Source organism: Lissotriton vulgaris, chromosome 2_1 (assembly GCF_964263255.1).
Source record: "Lissotriton vulgaris chromosome 2_1, aLisVul1.2, whole genome shotgun sequence".
Taxonomy (NCBI): domain Eukaryota; kingdom Metazoa; phylum Chordata; class Amphibia; order Caudata; family Salamandridae; genus Lissotriton; species Lissotriton vulgaris.
Window position 1 is genome coordinate 1,961,670,635 of NC_141687.1, and position 18,331 is coordinate 1,961,688,965.

At 46.0% G+C, this 18,331-nt stretch overlaps 1 protein-coding gene across 1 annotated transcript in view; it reads right to left on the reverse strand.

Moving 5' to 3' along the window:
• Nucleotides 1-18,331, reverse strand: part of LOC147733562 (aminopeptidase N-like) — a 474,314-nt gene that overhangs the window by 412,171 nt on the left and 43,812 nt on the right. The window lies entirely within an intron of this gene.

The following is an 18,331-nucleotide window of genomic DNA, read 5'->3' on the forward strand; positions in this document are numbered from 1 at the left end:
ACAAAATCACAGTGATGGGGGAAGCAAATCATATGTTCAATGACAACCTGGTGATAGAAAGGAACCGAAGTCACACAATCTTCTTTCAGTTCCACATCTGACCTGAAGCGACATCAGTATTGCTAACAAAAATACAAGGAGTAAGATTAATACGGTTGCATTTTATTAAAGGAGTTTAAAAGTAGAGGTGTGCGAAGCTCTGAGAAACTGTGAAGCTTTTCTAATGAATTTAGCTTTTTTCTCACAAAAAGTATGACAAAAAAAATAAAGGTTGTAAAGTTCTGTTAATCGGGATCTCCACATAAAGTCACATGATTAATACAAACCCAAATTAAAAGTTGTTGTAGTAGGAAAGAGTCATGTTTATCAAGGGAAACTGGATCACAGACAGGGACACAACAATCGCTTGTAAATCGTCGCGTGCCCCCACACGTCATCATACAATGCCTTCATGTCTAATAAGGAGATTAACAGGCCACATTAGAGTAATATATCACGTGCCTATGTACAGCTTAATCTTTTCAGGTACAGTGATCACATTTTCATTCAAGGAAATTCTTTGTAATGCTATGTTTTCCCTAGATTTTTGGACTCCATAGAACTCCCATTTTTTGGTGCCTTCGCAAAGAGAAGTTTCTAAACAAAACCTCGTTGCATGTGCCTATTTTAAATCAGAGTATCTGCACCCTGGTTATGTCAATTGGCTCATTTATGGATGCCTTTGGTACATATTCATCTATTTTTACCATGTGTTGACATTGTATTTTCTGGGTTTCATTTAAAGTACTCTGAGACACCGAAGTCTGGTTCACTCTATATAAAACTGCAAACAAATAAAATAGATATTTTGAACTTTTTTGTACATCCACTGTAAGTTCACACTAGGTGCGTAGGGTTTATACAAGTTGCATACAACTTTTGAGCCGACATTTTTTAGCTCATATCTGGGGAAAATCTATTGTAGAGGCAAAGAAGCATCTATGTAGCACTATGTTCTAGATCCAAGGTGTAAGCAAGACATTGGCATTGAGCCTTGCAGCATCAAGATCCAAATCCCAAAATAACTGCCAGAACTAGGAAATAAGAGGCAGAGCAATCATTTCTTAAATTGTGACAACAAACAAACAAATAAATAAATACATACATCCATGCTGTTGCCCACATTTGTTTAGGTGGCTACTGCTGTATGTTATAAATAGCGTGTTTCTATCATTCACTTTTAATCTGCAAGAGTCTATTGCAGACATTTTGCAGACAAAATGTTTATGCATCATGCAACATCCATGTAAAAAGTTTATTTTAGATCAATACATAACCTCACATATGAGAAATGGAAGTGTGTGACAGATTATTTGCAGTAATATTATTCAACTGCTGTTGTGTTACATACTGAAAAACACACATCACTATCCCTGAATATCCAATGTACACACATTTAGTATTTGAACAAAGAAGGCATGAAAGAGATGAGACTGGATCATAAAATCAAAGCTGGGCCGAACAGGGACCCCGAAAATACATTTGGCCCACAGGCCCCAAAGTCCTTAAAACGTCCCTGAAAGTTTCTTTTAAAATTGCACAGGCTGGCGCACAAAATGCAAGCCAGCCATGTGTTGTTTAAACATGCTGCAAATTGCTAAATATGGTTATGAATAACAAGTATGTATTCATTTGTAATGTGACTTTTCTGTCTTTGTTCCCTTTTATTATCAGTCATGGATCATTCATGCAGCTCTAGAAAACAATTAAAAGTTCTTTCTATTTATATTTGCTGTTCAAAGTCTGCACAGGCAAGTGCTGAAATATAATGAGCTGGCAACCCTAATCATAAGACTGGAAGTTTGTTGGGGGATCAGCACATTATTTATTTCTTCCACCTTGATCCCTGCTTACTGCCATATTAGCAATGGTTTAGCACATTTGAAACCCTATGCTGCCGTCAATAACATGCTGAGTTACTTCAAGTGTCTGGGAATGCACCCTGCATTCAGACCACTCACTCCTCATTCTCACCCTTCACTTTCACCCTCACCCAGCACTCACAATGATCCTGATGCACTCACACCATTCACCCACTTTTCCTCCACTCACAGTGATCAATCTGCACTCACGGCGATCACAGTGCGCTCACACTGATCACCATGCACTCACACCATTCACCCGCTCACCCCACCCTCACACTGAACACCATGCACTCACATTACCCTCCACTCACAGTGATCACTCTGCACTCACAATGCACTTGCGCTGTTCACCCTGTACCTCACCCCGCAGTCACAAGAGCAAACTACTCAACCTGCACTCGTGACACTTCACTCACCTGTCCCCCTCACTACTCTATCTGCAATCTCACTCCAATAAGCCCACCACTAACCATACATTCATTCGTCCCACTCTGCACTAACATGCACACCCGAATTTATATGGTCACCTCACTAACCCCTGTACGGAATGTGCGCGTGGCGGTCAAATCCAGAAATTTCTGTCAGGTGGTGGGGGGGCCCAACATCTAAAAAAATTCAGCTGGGGGGCTCAACCTAGAAAAGTTTGAAGACCTCTGTACTAGGGGGACTATGGCAAGTCACATGCTGGAATGTGTTTGCAGTATATAAAAACCTAAGTCTTCTAACACTGGTTTAGAACAGTTCAAGGACACCATTTCCCCTACGTTTTGGGTTACATTTTGGCAAAAGTCACATGAATTGTTGTGGAAGGGTTTGTACGTATGTATGTACATACTGCACAACTCTTTCCTGTTAGTCTAGACAGTTCTACGTTTCTTGGTGTTACGGGCGGCGGTCGCGGTTTGAATAGGTCCGGAGGCGGGGAGTCGCATCGGATAAAGTAGGTGCTTGCAGCGATACCGTTTTACTGCCACTTCTTGTTTAATTAATTCCACACAAATACGGGTGCCTCCTAATATTCTTGTTGCACCACGTCATATTTATAGATGGACCGAGCGTGAAGGTTTCCCCCCACCGCCAGCCCATGAGGTCCCATTGAAGGCTTATAAATGTGAGTTTTTTTCTATATGTAACGCGACTGGCCAGCTTTATATGCCCCTTTCAAAGGTCGTCTTTGTGATTTCCTCAACTCCAACCTTCTGGTTGGCTTTACAATTATGACGAGCACTTTTTTAAATTATATATTTACCCTGTGACCGCAGACTAAAATACCTGCGTGTTATTTAAATCGGACTTCTAAGATTAGGAGCCTTGTTTGAACATTCATGTATTAAAATGGTTTTTCTCTGGGCTCAATGTCCCAAGTCACGGAGATTGTATTCTTTAGGAATAATTATTCCTAGTCAGAATATTGGTGCATGTCTTGATGTAAGTGCATGTTTGATGAAAGTACATGGCTTCTGAAAAATGTTATAATAGTCACATTTTAAAACAGACTTGTTTTTCTAATTACTTTTCAGACTTTTTTGTCTCCCCCTTGGGGTGAGACTGTGGGAAGACTTGCCCAATATAGGAAGTCTACACTAATCAGGTTGTATTCGTTTTTTATATTTGTTTTTCCTTCTCTACACCTTAGTTTTGGACACCTTAGCGAGTGCCCATTGAGGTATATGATAGAGTTCTGTGGTCCTGACGAATGCTGAGCCGATCCTTGGCTCTCAAGCAGAAACATGTTGACCATCTTTGTTTTCTTGTCACTTCAGTAAGGACTTGTTGGTTTAAACTGACTCAACCAATCACTAGTCCTTTAATTTGCACTGTTTTTACTAGAGTTAGAGCTACCCTCTTAATAAAATTATTGTGTGATGAGTAGCCCATGCTCTTTTTAAAGCACTTCTTTATCACCACTTCATTTTTCCAACCTTTTTGGACCCAATGAAGACAATTGGCTACTGACCTTCATAGGCGGTGCCTGAGGGTTCTTTTTCTTCACTGAGCACATGCACCCAACTCCTTTACTAAATTTCTGTTTCTCTAGACGGTGGTAATTTCCTTCCTGTCTATTGATATCAATTGGTTTTAGTCTTGTTCTTTGTTATTCAACTTACTTTGACACTCTTCTGTTGATTGTTATACATTTCGGAAGGGGTAAAAGAGTGGTCTTAATTATACCCTTACTCTCTTGTTGTTTCATATAGGTGGTGGGGGGGCCCAACATCTAAAAAAATTCAGCTGGGGGGCTCAACCTAGAAAAGTTTGAAGACCTCTGTACTAGGGGGACTATGGCAAGTCACATGCTGGAATGTGTTTGCAGTATATAAAAACCTAAGTCTTCTAACACTGGTTTAGAACAGTTCAAGGACACCATTTCCCCTACGTTTTGGGTTACATTTTGGCAAAAGTCACATGAATTGTTGTGGAAGGGTTTGTACGTATGTATGTACATACTGCACAACTCTTTCCTGTTAGTCTAGACAGTTCTACGTTTCTTATAGTCCTTTACAAACTCTTGTTGAAGGTTGTGCTCTTGTTCAAAAGAGGTCTGATTGCCAGCAATGAGCTAGAATATTGGAAATTGTGTTGGCTTGGAAGTCTTTCAAAGAAAAAACTTGACATTTCTCAAAGTCTTTATTCTCATGCTTTTCTCACGCTTACATTGTTCATCAATGTGATAAGTGAGTCTTTCATGTCTTTTTACCTCCCTAGGTACCTGTATGGAGAGATTTCTCCCAGATACAAAGTGGATGGGATTCCAAAGATGCTATATTTGCTGCATTGATTCTATGAGGAGCTCAAGGTAAGTGTCTCAATTCCGGGCAGCACTCTCTACCATGATGTTGGCCCACCAGATGCACTTGTAAAGGGGCTCCGGGAGAGAAGTAGGGCGAGGTTTTTATACAGAGACCATGACCAAGGTAGTCAATGCAACTCAGTCTTGCTCGAAATCACACAATACATTGCACTGACAACCCTCCATTACAGCTTACAGTGGGCCCTTAATTGTGGAATGTGCTTCCCCCACTGCGGACCTAATGAGGAATTATCAAGTGAGAAGGAGCTGCCATCAATAAGGGCAAAGGGGAAAATGGCATGCCATTAAACTTGAGCAAAAAACAACAGGTGATGGACAAAATGCACAACAATGACATACATTCACCCCAGTATAGAAATCTGGGCCTAAACCCATCGTTTTGTTGCTCACCATGCCATTCCAGTTTGAACCCAGCCATATGCAAATCAGTCTTGACCCTGTACCCCATGGGAAGAGTCCAGCCCGAACTGCCAAGCTAGGTCCTCCCTGGACTGGAAACAAGCATCCAAGGACCGGTTTCGGGCTTTCAGCCCTCATCAGCCTGGATAGCTTGATTCCAGTGGCATGGAGAGCACAGGACTCACGTCTGAGCATACCCGTCCCACTCGGGGTGACAAATGCAAAAAACAACAGGTGATGGACAGAATGCACAACAATGACATACATTCACCCCAGTACAGAGATCTGGGCCTAAATCAATTGTTTTGTTGCTAACCATGCCATTCCAGTTTGAACCCAGCCATATGCAAATCAGTCTTGACCCTGTGCCCCATGGGAGGAGTCCAGCCCGAACTGTCAAGCTAGGTCCTCCCTGGACAGGAAACAAGCATCCAAGGACCGGTTTCGGGCTTTCAGCCCTCATCAGCCTGGATAGCTTGATTCCAGTGGCATGGAGAGCACGGGACTCACGTCTGAGCATACCTGTCCCACTCGGGGTGACAAATCAAAAAACAACAGGTCAATCAAAATCGTTCAATCAAAGACATTTATAGAGCGCACTACTTACGCGGAGGGTCTCAAGGCACTTGAGGGGGAGGGGGGGTGCTGCTACTGCTCGAACAGCCAGGTCTTGAGCTTCTTCCTGAAGGAGAGGTGGTCTTGGGTCAGGCGCAGGTCGGTCAGGAGGGAGTTCCAGGTCTTGGCGGCCAGGTAGGAGAAGGACCTTCCTCCTGTTCTCCTGTTGTCGTTCTTCGGATGCGGGGGACGGCGGCGAGGGCGTGTCTGGCTGATCGGAGATGGCGTTTGGGAGCGTAGAAGTTGATGCGGTTGTTGAGGTAGCTCGGGCCTTGATCGTGTAAGGCTTTGTGTGCGTGGGTGAGGAGACGGAAGGTGATTTTTTTGTTGACGGGGAGCCAGTGCAGGTCTCTCAGATGTCCGGAGATGTGGCTGTGTCGTGGGATGTCGAGGATGAGTCTGGCTGAGGTGTTCTGGATCCGCTGGAGTCTCTTCTGGAGCTTGGCGGTGGTTCCGGCGTAGAGGGCGTTGCTGTAGTCCAGTCGGCTGGTGACGAGGGCCTGGGTGACCGTCTTCCTGGTCTCGGTGGGGATCCACCGGAAGATCTTCCGTAAATTGCGCAGGATGTTGAAGCACGACGAGGAGACGGCGTTGACTTGTCTGGTCATGGAGAGGGAGGAGTCCAGGATGACGCCCAGGTTCCGTGCGTGGTCTGTCGGTTTGGGTGCGGTGCCCAGGGCGGGGGGCCACCAGGAGTCGTCCCAGGCAGAGGGCGAGGAGCCCAGGATGAGGACCTCCGTCTTGTCTGAGTTCAGTTTCAGGCGGCTGGTCGTCATCCACTCGGCTACGTGTTTCATCCCTTCGTGAAGGTCGGCTCTGGCGGCGGCGGGGTCGTTGGTCAGGGAGAGGATCAGCTGGGTGTCGTCAGCGTAGGAGATGATGTTGAGGTTGTGCTGGCGTGCGATGGCCGCGAGGGGGCTCATGTAGACGTTGAAGAGGGTGGGGCTCAGCGAGGATCCTTGAGGGACGCCGCAGATGACTTTGGTGGCCTCTGACTTGTACGGTGGTAGTCGGACTCTCTGTGTTCTTCCGTCGATGGTGATGGACAGAATGCACAACAATGACATACATTCACCCCAGTACAGAGATCTGGGTCTAAATCCATCGTTTTGTTGCTCACCATGCCATTCCAGTTTGAACCCAGCCATATGCAAATCAGTCTTGACCCTGTACCCCATGGGAAGAGTCCAGCCCGAACTGCCAAGCTAGGTCCTCCCTGGACTGGAAACAAGCATCCAAGGACCGGTTTCGGGCTTTCAGCCCTCATCAGCCTGGATAGCTTGATTCCAGTGGCATGGAGAGCACAGGACTCACGTCTGAGCATACCCGTCCCACTCGGGGTGACAAATGCAAAAAACAACAGGTGATGGACAGAATGCACAACAATGACATACATTCACCCCAGTACAGAGATCTGGGCCTAAATCAATTGTTTTGTTGCTAACCATGCCATTCCAGTTTGAACCCAGCCATATGCAAATCAGTCTTGACCCTGTGCCCCATGGGAGGAGTCCAGCCCGAACTGTCAAGCTAGGTCCTCCCTGGACAGGAAACAAGCATCCAAGGACCGGTTTCGGGCTTTCAGCCCTCATCAGCCTGGATAGCTTGATTCCAGTGGCATGGAGAGCACGGGACTCACGTCTGAGCATACCTGTCCCACTCGGGGTGACAAATCAAAAAACAACAGGTCAATCAAAATCGTTCAATCAAAGACATTTATAGAGCGCACTACTTACGCGGAGGGTCTCAAGGCACTTGAGGGGGGGGGGGGGGGTGCTGCTACTGCTCGAACAGCCAGGTCTTGAGCTTCTTCCTGAAGGAGAGGTGGTCTTGGGTCAGGCGCAGGTCGGTCAGGAGGGAGTTCCAGGTCTTGGCGGCCAGGTAGGAGAAGGACCTTCCTCCTGTTCTCCTGTTGTCGTTCTTCGGATGCGGGGGACGGCGGCGAGGGCGTGTCTGGCTGATCGGAGATGGCGTTTGGGAGCGTAGAAGTTGATGCGGTTGTTGAGGTAGCTCGGGCCTTGATCGTGTAAGGCTTTGTGTGCGTGGGTGAGGAGACGGAAGGTGATTTTTTTGTTGACGGGGAGCCAGTGCAGGTCTCTCAGATGTCCGGAGATGTGGCTGTGTCGTGGGATGTCGAGGATGAGTCTGGCTGAGGTGTTCTGGATCCGCTGGAGTCTCTTCTGGAGCTTGGCGGTGGTTCCGGCGTAGAGGGCGTTGCTGTAGTCCAGTCGGCTGGTGACGAGGGCCTGGGTGACCGTCTTCCTGGTCTCGGTGGGGATCCACCGGAAGATCTTCCGTAAATTGCGCAGGATGTTGAAGCACGACGAGGAGACGGCGTTGACTTGTCTGGTCATGGAGAGGGAGGAGTCCAGGATGACGCCCAGGTTCTGTGCGTGGTCTGTCGGTTTGGGTGCGGTGCCCAGGGCGGGGGGCCACCAGGAGTCGTCCCAGGCAGAGGGCGAGGAGCCCAGGATGAGGACCTCCGTCTTGTCTGAGTTCAGTTTCAGGCGGCTGGTCGTCATCCACTCGGCTACGTGTTTCATCCCTTCGTGAAGGTCGGCTCTGGCGGCGGCGGGGTCGTTGGTCAGGGAGAGGATCAGCTGGGTGTCGTCAGCGTAGGAGATGATGTTGAGGTTGTGCTGGCGTGCGATGGCCGCGAGGGGGCTCATGTAGACGTTGAAGAGGGTGGGGCTCAGCGAGGATCCTTGAGGGACGCCGCAGATGACTTTGGTGGCCTCTGACTTGTACGGTGGTAGTCGGACTCTCTGTGTTCTTCCGTCGATGGTGATGGACAGAATGCACAACAATGACATACATTCACCCCAGTACAGAGATCTGGGTCTAAATCCATCGTTTTGTTACTCACCATGCCATTACAGTTTGAACCCAGCCATATGCAAATCAGTCTTGACACTGTGCCCCATGGGAACAGTCCAGCCCGAACTGCCAAGCTAGGTCCTCCGTGGACTGGAAACAATCAGAAACCGGTCCTCGGAAGCTTGTTTCCGAAGGCTGAAATGCCAGAAACCGGTCCTCGGAAGCTTGCTTCCGTGGCTAAAATGCCAGAAACCGGTCCTCGGAAGCTTGTTTCCGGTCCAGGGAAGGCATGGCTTGGCAGTTCAGGCTGGACTGTTCCCATGAGGCACAGGGTCAGACTGATTTGCATCTGGCCATGTGTAAACCGGGGTGGCAGAGTGGGCTAAAGAACGGTGATGGATTGAACCTAGATCTGTTGACTGGTTGTGAGTGTTTGATTGGTTCAGATGCTCCGTCCATCACCACCCCCTTTTGTACCATTAAACTTGGGAACATCACTGTTAGAACCGGCTGTCTCTAGTTGGCAGAGGTATGCAATTCTGACAAATAGGGACACACCTTTTCTAGTCAGGGCAAGGGGATCACACCCTATGATAACCCCTGCTCACCCCCTTGGTAGCTTGGCAGAGCAGACAGGCTTATCTCAGAGGCTGTGTGTTAAGCATTTATGACCACATACAGTAATAAAGTGAATACACTACAAATGGACATGACACAGTAGTATTATAAAAATAAGGATTTTTATATAAGGCTTAGCACAAGACCAAATAACGACAAAAATATATCACAATCTTGATAAATACTCTTGGAAGGGAAAAATAATAGTTCAAGTGTAGTTTCTTCTTAGCACAAAGTCTTTCGTATCAAAAGCAACTCTTCTTCCTGGAAACACAGTTCTTGGCAACAATGTAACCCACATGGGAGTCACACGACGTTGAGGCAAAGTTAATCCAAAGGTTTGGCGTCAACCGCGAGGAGCGCTACGTTGAGCCCGGAGTCACACGGACCCCCAACAACACAGTACCTTAGGAAAATGAAGCACACGATGATCAGCGGCGTCGAGCAATCCGGCGTCGCGTCGTCGGTGTCGATCAGGCCTCAGTAGTCATCGATGTCGATGATGTTGTTGCAAGAGTGAGTAGCGCTCACGGCGTCGAGAGGGCTTCAAAGTCGATGCGATCAGCAGCGGTGCAGACACGAGGTCCCTTGGAGCTGGAGCCGAACTCACTACTCACTGGCGTTGCTGCTGGCGTCGATCGGGCCCGGCGGCCGGCGTCGAGGAAGCGGGACACTGGAGCCGATACTCACTATGTCGGGCTGGATTCAGCGACGTCCGTCGGCGTCGAGATTGCCGGTTTCCTTCAGAGGTGCTGGATTCACAGGTTCCAGCAAATAGCACTTTAAGCAGATGAAGTCCTTTAGCCCTGTGACTTCAACAGGAGACTGGCACTCTTCCAGTCCTTGGAGATTTTCTTAGCAAAGCATGAGAGTACACACACAGTTCCTCTCTCCTGGTTCCTTGGCAAAAATAAAGAAGCACTGCAGGATTGCCCCCAGCAAACAGCACACTGGCAGAAGGGGCAGGCAAGTCCTTGGATCAGAAGGCTTCTTGTCCTTGGCTTCAGGGTTCCTTGTCAGAAGTGATCTACATTCTTGGTTCAGGGGTCCTTCTCTTATACCCCTTTTTGGCTTTGATCCCTTTGTCCATGCAGGGGAATTTCCCAACATCCTGGGTCTGTTGTGGGTGTAGCCAGGCAGAGGCACCTGGCCTATTCACTGAGCAGGGCTGGGTCCTCAGACGCCCAGCAGGAGGTGGAGCCAGCATTGTCACTGGCAGGAGCAGAGCTATCGGCCTCCTGGTAGGAGGTGGGACCAGGATCGTCCATGGCAGGCACAGAGCCATCAGTCGCTTGGCAGGAGGTGGAGCCAGCATTGTATCAGGCAGGGCAGGCTATCAGAAGCTACTCTCCCCCTACTCTCAACGCAAATGTCCCACTCATCCCACACTGACTCATCAGATCTCTGGAGCCACCCAGCTCCTGTCACACACACACCAAACCAGCAGAAAACAGAAATAGTTAGACAAGAAAATAGCCACTTTCTAAAAGTGCTATTCTCAAACCCAGAGTCCAAAAACCATCCACACCAACGGATGCGTAATTAAACCCCGAGTTCAGGGATACCAAACTCGACATTGCACCATGCTCCCCGAACCAGCTAGGATTATAGCATTAATAATCCTGGCAGCCCATTCTAACTAATGGAGAGCAGGTTACCTCGCAATAGTGAAAAACGAATATGGCTGTAATTCACTATTAGGACATGCCAACTTGGTCAGGCCTGTCCTACCTTATGCTTACAACGCACCCTGCCCGTGGGCCTACCATAGGGGTGACTAACATGAAGTTAAGGGAAGGTTTAGGGACTGGCAAGTAGGTGTACTTGCGCAGTCAGCGTGACAGTACCAGACTGCACGTAGGTCTAGCAATGGCAGACCTGTAGACATACGTTTACTAGGCCGCTCTTGTGGGTGGCACAACATGTGCTGCAAGCCCACGAGCGGCATTTGTATTTACAAGCCCCGGCACTCCTGGTGCACTAGACTAGGGACTGACAGTAAACCAAATAAGCCAAACATGGAATTCAATCAATACAGTAATTTAACATAGGGAGCATTTGCACTGTGGCACTGATCAGCAGTGGCACAGTGCCCAAAGCAGTATACCAGCAAAAACATTGTAAACAGTGGAGGCAAACAGAAAAAAGTGGAGGAGAGACTCAGGCCAATGATGTCAGGTCTAACAATCACATTACCCCAGAGTGCTGTTATTGCATGATTACTGAATCATAAATCCAAATACATTTCTTTATTCCTCATGTGGTGCAGAGGAAGGGCATATGAAGGGAAGCCCCAAAGCATGTATGTAGGAAGTTAAGGAATAATGTGCAGAACAATGAATCAGTAGAGTCAAGAGTTTCAGACTAGTGGGAATGAGTCTCCACAACTCTCAGAATTTTCTGATTGGTGTTTGTCCATTCAGTGTAACTTTACATGTGTATAATACCAGTATAAGGAATTCTTAATAATAGCCGAACTACCTGAAAAAAATATTTAGCAATAGTGCTTGTCCAAATGTAAATTGAGCCCCATTCATTTTCAGTGAGTGTCCTACCTAATTACCCCTCCCATCTCCTTCTCTCCGGGATTTTTTGGGGATGATGCACTAGTGTTAAAATTGTGCATATGTCAGAGATAAGCCTCTTACCTCCATCTGTATTTGTAATCCATTTCTCCTAAGTTGTCAAAGATTTCGAAAAATACAATTTAACTTGCTGTGTAAATCTGAATGATATGACTGTTATTATCAAGATGTCTCTGATTCCAGAGTTCTGCTTTAGTGTTTCGAATGATTTAATGCCCATTGGCTCACACAAGTTCCCAAGTTTGATGCACCTCATCTCTCTCCACTACTCCAATCCCATCACACGCAGCCAATTCCAAATGATGGGTGAGAGGTAAACAAAGGTTGAATTGCTCAGATACCTTGCCTCACAACATCAACATGTATCAAGTTATCTGTGCTGTGGTGCTATTTGTCCAAACTGTAAACTTCCAAGCATGAGAACGTCCATCACCTGCTCTACGAAACACCATTGTTTTTCAGATTCTTGCTTCCACTATTCCATATCGAATCACTACCTGCTTGGTTGCAATTGTGAGCAGTTGGCCTGGCATATGCTGTCCACTATTCTAGTGGGAGCCTTGCCCCAGTTCAAATGACCCTTATTGATAGTAGGTTTAAAGACAACCTATAAAGAAAGCTATCCTAGTGGTAGCTGTGGAGAACAGCCTTCAGGCTAAGTATTGAAGGAATGTAAAGCAGCTTGTTTTACCAGTCTATAATCTCGTGAATGACCAAATGAAAGGAGAACCACACCAGGTATATATATAAAATATACATATTTATTCTAAACACATCCCTCTAGTATCTTTATGAGGCTAGAGGCAAAAGTACATTCAGAAAACGTATTCAGCACACAGTAAATTAGCACGATATGCGTTGAGCCCAAGGACGTACCACACCATATATTAAGAAAGTGGTATAAGAGCCAGGACTGACATGGATACAAGGCCTAGAGCCTTTAGAACCACTGGGGCCACCAGGAACCACCCAAGGTAGTGACACAGGGGACCCACGGGGGACGCGTGCAGTGTCTAAACACAGCCGTGAATCACCATTAACTTCTATGGGGAAAGTCCTGGTTGGAATTTCAAAGATTAAGGACACTTAGAGAAGGACTTGGAGCAATCCCTTTAGAACTAGGAGGTTCTAGATTTAACACCCATGGAGCATCGAAGCACTCGAGTTACCTCACCCAGGGGTGCATAGGTGTCTTTTCTCGTTGGGTTGTGTCGTCGATTTCAATGGAGAGCTGCTGCAAAGTGCTGCTGGCGTCCACGTGGAAAGTGTCTGGGTGGATCCAAGGGTGGATCAGAGGTGTGAAGAACCTGACTTTCACGAGCGCAATACCCGTGCTGTTCCTGTGACCAGGACCTTCTTTCTCTTCATCTGCTGAACTGATCTTTCTCTGACCTTTTGTACACACAAGAGGCATGTGAACTCGCATGGAAGCCCCGCCCGTTTGGCCCCGCCCACACACTCACGGTGGATCAGAGGTGTGAAGAACCTGAAAGCAAAGAGGACAGAGTCTGGGTCACTTGCCAGTGACAAGGAAGGCGATGAAAAGATGCCCACCAATGTCGGGTGATTTCAGGTGAAGAAGGTGAAGCTTGACTCTTCTGCCTCGAGGACAAGGAGGCGTCGAGGACAACCAGGAGCTGGATTCGAGTTGCCCACAAATGATGTCGAGTGCTGCAGTGTCGGTTTCCGGATTGACCCAACAAGCCTTGGCAACAGTAACCCATGCAGAAAGCAAAGATTGGCTTCAGTGCAGACCAGCAAGGTCCGAAGGACTCACCTCTCGGAAGGGAGTCAGGGCATGTCTGGAGCAACCAGTGTAGCCCAAGGGAAAGAAGAGTAACCTTCGTGGGGACCCACCATTCGACGGACCAGGGATCGCAAACGGACCTCGAGCAAAATTGCTGGAAGCTGGCTCATGGAACACTCGTGGAGTGTAGGCACACAATCTTCGGTGCAGATGGTGCTCGGGGCTTGAACTACAAGTAGCCCAATGCAGCATACCAGTCAACTTAGTTGATATGCCTGCGAATGCAAGGGAGTGACTCCTTCACTCGAAGGGAGATTTTCTTCAGGTGTCTTTGATGTCCACAGGCCTTGGAAGGTTTCTGTATGGTGCAGAGGCACAGACAATGCAGCTGACGGTAAGGGAGACGAAGTTGAGCCCAAACGAAGTCCAGAGTGCCCAGATGGTAGAAGAAGAAGTGGTGTCTGATCTGAATCATATCCCACAACGAATCTAGGGACCCACTCACAGGTAAGCCCTTAAGTACCCTTAGGAAAGGGTTGGGACGATTCAGGGGACCCACCATGGGGAGGGTCTGGACAGGAGGGAGGTTACTCCCATGTCCTTTGTCTAGTTTTGTGCCAGAGAGGGAGCTCTTTATATTTCTTAAAGCACATTTTTTCTTTTTCCTAAACAACACATGTAATATTAATACAGACTCTTATATATTCTCAAGCATTTAATTGTACGAAATATTGATGTATGATAACAAATTTCCAATAAACTTATTTTTTAACTTATAAAAAGTATTGGGGGAGGAAACCGCAGGTGCATAGAGCAATGACACACCTTATGGGTGGTCAAGGGCTGGTGGATGTGTGGGACCCAATTAAAGCTCCAGACCCTGGGTATACATACTTCTTGTGCCCGCACAAAAAATATGACTGGCTGGACAATTTTCTAATATCTTTAGGGCTAGTAGACAAGGATGCTATTAGGAAATTATCCAAAGTGGTCTGTGACCGCAACCCCTTGATTCTAGACCTGTCTGATATAGGGGCAGCTAGGGGCCAGGCTAAGTGGACTTTCAATAAATAATTGCTTTTCATCACTCTTAATATCGATCACGTGAGAAAGTGGTTATCTGATTTCTTCGAGGATAATAGCCATAGTGCAACAAAAAGGATTGTATGACATGTGCTAAAAGTGGGAGTATGTGGGGATTATTAGCTTAGTTCTGTATAATTAGAGGTTGCAGGCTAAAGAGTTTGGCAGGATGTATGAGCTATTAGCTAAGCTGGTGGTTCAACATATTGAGCTGATCATAGGAGGCCAGGATGCCCTAGAGACCCACCAGAAAATAGCGGGAGTCAAAGCCATGATAAATAACTATCACGCTATGAAGTTGGTGGAAAAATTCCAGATGTACAAGACATAAAGCTATGAATATGGAGGGACAGTCGGTAGGCAACTGGTCCTCAATATCCGTCAAAGGGATGTAGATAGCGGTATCAATAGCATCAAGCAAGATAGCAGTTTAGCTACAGACCCAGTGTATATAGTCAAAGTGTTTGAGGATTATTTTAATGAATTATATCGGAAAAATAACCAACCTTCACTGGTTCAGGTGGAAGAACTTCTCAGGAACATAAAGACTGACTCGTTGTAAATGGAGGAGGCCAGTGCATTAGAATCCAATATCACACTGGAGGAAGTAACCAACCATTACAAACTCTGGCTTCTGGTAAAGCTGCAGATTCTGACAAAATTCCCTTGTTCTTTTATAAGCCATTTCCCCCAGAACTGCCCAAGGATCTGCTAGAATTGCTTCTCGAGATGCAGCAGTAGGAGATTCCACAAAACCCTTGAGAAGGCAATTTTATATTGATTTTTAGGAAAAAGGGTAAGACACCAGATAAACCTGGGTCCTACAGGCCTATTTCACTAATCAATGCAGATGCCAAATTGTATTCAAAGACACTGCCGACATGACTGGAGAGGGTCATTGCCCAAATGGTCCCATTTATGCAGCGCAGGTTTATAGCGGGCAAAGAAACTAAACACCGTCAGACATATTATCACGTTATTTGACAGCGCTCAGGTGAGGAGGAACCCAGTGGCTATGATCCTCCTCAATGGAAAAAATGTTTTATAGAGTGTCTCAGGGGTACCCTTGGGGAATACCCAGGTGTCAGGATTTGTCCCAGGTCTAATCAAGGTGATAAGGGTGCTGTACCATGTTCCATCAGCTCTGCTTCAAATTATGGGCCTAGAGTCTGGTAGAATTGCTGTCACAAGGAGTATTAGACCGGGATCGCCTTGATCCACCATTTTGTTTGCTCTTTATATTGATCCATTGGTAAATAAGTTGTTAAAGAGTTAGACCATTAAGCCCGTGAAGGTTAACAGTTACGAAACAAAAGTGTTAGCATACGCTGATATCGCTATGCTGACTGCAAAATCTTCAAAACGCACTGTGGCGAATCTAGCTCTATCTAAGTCCAAACATGAATTCACTACCAGGTAAAATTAGATGTGTTCTAAGATGAAATAATGGGCTGCACCTTACCCTGGCACTATGTTGAAATGTGATGAAGATGACTGTGCTCCCAAAAGTGTTATACTTGTTTAGAAACATACCTCTTGAGCTTGAAGGTTCTGTGCTTAAAATAGTAGAGGTTATGTGTATACATTTAAATGGCAGTATAAAAGAACACAACAGGCCCTGAGGTTTTTAACCCTCCCCCAAGTTCGGGGGGCTGGGCAGTTCCCAATTGTATGTCTTATTACTGTGCTGCACAGCTGTAAAACATGGGGGTTCTGCTTTTCAGCAAGGAGGGATATGGCGAATGTTTCTGTCTCATGTTTCCCGATCCCAACTGTTTATGAGTTATCCCTAGGGGAGAAAGCAAAGGGCTGTTTGCTTAGACTGGTCAAGCTGAGCTAAAAAAGTGAGATTTAAGGCTGTGGGAGAAGTCAGGAATATATATGGAATAAGATCAGATATGACTGGTATACACCATGTTGGTGATCTCCTTCCTTTACTGCAACATTTCATGATGATCTGTAAGCAATGGGAGCTAATAGGGTTGGAGCAGGTTGGGCGATCTTTTCTTTCAGGAGGAACTGTGCTCATTTGGGGATCTCCAGCAAAAGTTTGGGCTGGGTGTAAAATTATTTAAATATTTACAGATTAGGGAATTCATAAATACAATAAGGTATGAGTCCATATTGACTGAAAGAATTTGGTCCATTGGACATTATACTGCAGCCTGGTGTCAAGATTGGCCAGATCTATGCAACCCTGAATGAGGGTATAGATAGGCAGGTCTCCATTGAGTTCGGAATGGAAGTACTTCTCACTTCTAGTTTAAGAACCCAGCACTATAAAAGTATGTTTAGTCTCCACAATACATATGCCAAACTGTTTAGTTGGGGCAAGAGAGTTGATGATAAGTGTCCCGATGTGGGGTGCGGTGCGCGGATAGAGTTCACGTATTCACCAGCATCGGTAGGGTACAGGCATTTAAAGAGGGGATTGAGGCTTTTTGGTTGAAGTTATTTAGAACCGAGATTCATATTGGCCTAGCTAAGATATTATTCGGCATCGATTACCACTCTCCAGGGCATCTGAGGCAACTGTATTTTATATGTATTTCAATTATCCATAGCATGCCTTCTCATAGCAACAGCTTGGAAAAGCACAGACGCACCAACTTTCTAACAATAGTTCACATGTTTATTAAGCATGTATAACTTGGAGAAAAACCCTCTACAATTGTAAGAGGAGGTATGGGAGGAGTAATTGGTCGCCAATGACTGACTAGATAGCAGATATTTTGGGAATTAATGATTGGCTGGCAGTTGGGTCTGATGATATTAGGGACTGAAAGGAGTGTTCTTGTACAAAGTGGTTGTTTTTTCAGACCGCATTGGTAAAAATCTCCATGATGAACAATGTGTATGAACACTGGATGAATTAATTGCTGAAGTTCTTATTTTCCTCAATCATTTATTGATGGATAAGTTTTCATATAACGATCAATTCAAATTTTAAATGCATTTTGTAATTGGTCCTTTATGGGAAAAACCAACGTATTGGCTGTATATTAGATGCTGAGCAAGGCATGGTAATTTGTGTCATACAGTGTCCCACAGCATCAGTTGTTTGAATAAACTGTCAAGAAGTAATTTAGTCGAGATTTCGACCCCCATGAAAAACATTACTTTAGACGAGGTCTTCTTCAGAACAAATGCCTACTACTTCACCCTTGTAATTGATACTTGTGGCGGGGTCGCAAAAATCCCCTAGGTTCAAGCTCTCAGCTGCCAACTAATGGGCATGTTTGAGTGTCAGCAGCATGTGTAGTTGTGGCTTTAATGGGTCTAGTATGGAACAGGATGTCCTCGAAAACTCTGCGTGCAAAATCACCACTCAAACTGAACCTCAAAAGAAGCGTTGGCAAAACCAATATGTCCAGCTTTAGGGTGCATACCCAGGCCAACAGAGGCATCCACAGATGTGCACAGACTATGCATGCCTTGTCTCTATGCAGCCTCCATCTTTCAATCCCCCGGTGTTTGTTCCCAAGTTTTGTATTCAACAAGCCCGTAGCTCTGTACCTGCTCTTGATGTGTTTATGACTGTCCAGTCATAAGTCTGGAAGCCTTTCTGAAATTCTGACAGCTGTACAGATGTACTCACAGCGTGAGGTTGCAATTTAGCACTTTGTTTCAGTATTGGGGTCCAGTGGTTCCAGTCCTGGAATTAGTTTTTACCAAAAAATGATTTTAGCTACTCTTAGCATTGGGACATAATTGGGGCATTAAGGAATTGTCTGGCTTAGATCTACTCATC